This window comes from Chenopodium album, chromosome 20 (assembly GCF_948465745.1).
Source record: "Chenopodium album chromosome 20, dcCheAlbu1.1, whole genome shotgun sequence".
In the NCBI taxonomy this organism is placed as follows: Eukaryota; Viridiplantae; Streptophyta; class Magnoliopsida; order Caryophyllales; family Amaranthaceae; genus Chenopodium; species Chenopodium album.
In genome coordinates this window covers 40,279,433-40,281,831 of record NC_137853.1, presented here as the reverse complement: position 1 = coordinate 40,281,831, position 2,399 = coordinate 40,279,433, and the positions used below count along the sequence as shown (strand labels likewise).

General features: G+C 29.9%; 1 long non-coding RNA gene across 1 annotated transcript; it reads left to right on the top strand.

Annotated features, from left to right (window-relative positions):
* Positions 1-725: 725 nt before the first annotated feature.
* On the top strand, positions 726-1,379 carry LOC145596660 (uncharacterized). The gene is made up of 2 exons (XR_014103291.1): positions 726-1,005; positions 1,243-1,379. It is a non-coding gene; the product is annotated as an uncharacterized LOC145596660 (long non-coding RNA).
* The last annotated feature ends 1,020 nt before the right edge of the window (positions 1,380-2,399 follow it).

Below are 2,399 nucleotides of genomic sequence, written 5' to 3'. Positions count from 1 at the left end.
AAAATACAACTTACAAGTTATTCTTTTATGTCAAAAATATATCTTGTTAACCTTCTAAACTTTCTTGTTTAAACATAGTTCGTTGTCCTCCTTAAATTTTAATTTCATTTATTTTGTTGATAAGCATAATCGACTATTTTTCACATAAAGGGGTACGTAGAATCAATCCAATATACTGAGTGCTAAAATGAATGGTTTTTATTACATGTTCAAAATATCCTATATAAATTGAGTAGCGAGTGGGAATAGAGTAAAAATAATCTAACTATTAGTAATGTAAATGTAACAACTAAAGTCCAAGTTATCGTTTAGTGACCACCAAAAGAGATGAAATCTTGTGTCAAAAAAAAAAAAAAAAAAAAAGAGATGAAATCTTAACTAGTAAATTATTATAATTAACAAACTATGTCAACAATAAGTCAGAAAAATGATAATAATAAATTCTCATGCATAAGTTTTCAACTGATTTATTTATATAAGGTATCTAAAAAAATACAAATAACGTACTTTTGCGTGTGAACAAGGCAATTTTGTGAGGTGCTGTAGAAAGTGGACTTATTTTCATGTGTCACAAATTTAAAAAGAGAGAACCTATTCTCACATATATAAAAAGAACCTTGACCTTCACCTTTAATTTACAACTTGAAAAATATTGATTATAATGCATGGAACAAATTGAGTAGACCTTATTCTCATTCTCATTCCATTTCTCTCTCACACTCAAACTCAAACTCTCTCTTCCTTATTGTGAATCATGGTTGAGGGGAATGTTGTCTGGCTCGAAATCTTTCGGTTATTGATTCTTAATACGAATGATTTCGGACCAGGCTTCATTCCCCTCAACATACACATGTAGGTTAATCTTTATATGGTGATACTTCTACAAGTCTACAATGTAACCACCTTGTATGAATTTCATCATTGGCAGGTCTAAGAAGGTTCAGATGTATACAGCCTTACCAGCAACATCAACCGATGCATGCTATTTTGAGCAAAACATATAAAGTGAGTTTCTTTAACAAAATCAATTATTTATGCTTCCTTTACTAATCAAAGTGTGGTTTATTTCATTCTTTGTTCAAGTCGAAAGCGTGGTCTTCTCATCTTCAGTTAGTTGTGAATATATGACTAGGTTATTTTAAAATTCTAGACATGAATTAAAGCATTAACAATAATGTTTTTGGTTGTGGAATTTATTTATTTTCTTTATATATATTCAGGGTTGTATGTTTTGAGTTTCAGGAAAATGTGAACATTCAATCTGCTGTCAATGGGTGAGCTGTTGCAAGAAGTATTACTTTGTTTATTATATTCGGACTTTGAATATTGTAGCTTTAATTGTTGATTTATTTTTGATAATAAAACTAATTTGTCAGCTGTGAGATTGACTTCATATACTTCAAAAGAAAACAAATCATTTGAAGTATTGCATATAGTTTTTAGTTTCAAAACACAAGAGTTTTTGTTTTCATTACACATACCTTCGATTTTTTTAATTTACACATAATTTATTGATTAAATAGCTATTACATTTCTAAAATATGTATTTATAGATATTATACATAATATGGTTTCAAAAAAAAAAAAAAAAAAAAAAAAAAAGATATTGTACATAATATGAAATGAATAGAGTAGCTGTTTTTTTTTTTTTCTAACTTTTCTACTTAATAATTTGCAACTTCCATGCATTTGAAACAGAAATTGCTCAAATGATACAAGGAAAGTTATCAATAGCATGTGAATTTTACTAGTAATGATATCATGTGGGTCATGTTCTTCAGGAAGTTCATATATAAAAAGAGCAGAAAACATGATTTTTTTTCGTTACATAGCAATTAATTTATTTGTCACAATGTGACGGAAATTTAAATCAAACAACAATAATCAAGTACACGAACATTTTGTTTATGTATTATTTATCATAGGAAGATATGACAGATTGACAGGCTTGCAATGTCAGTAACTTCTCATAAACTTGCAGAGTTTAAGTCTTGGATATACTAACTACAACAATATCAGTCCAAAAAAGAATTCTGCTGAGACTGCAGGTATGTACGTCTCAAGAGTTGACGATTTGTTTGAATGGGTCGTGTTTGTGTTTGGTTTCATGTCGATTTTTCAAGTTGTTCACTAAGTAGATAAAAAATTATAGAGATTTATGTCATGATATGGCAAATGGGTCAAATTCAATCAGTATGGGTTGATTAATGTTCATATCATGTCCACTTCGAATTTCTATCAGTAATGGACCTCAAGTCGGATTTGTTTTGTGTTATCGTGTAAAGTTTGCTAGTTCTGCTCTTACCCCTCAAGGCCCCTGCAGTCAATCTGGATTGTTGTGAGTTTCAGGTAAAGCATATTGCAGCTTTCAGCGCTGTGCTGTGGTGTGGGCCGTGTGG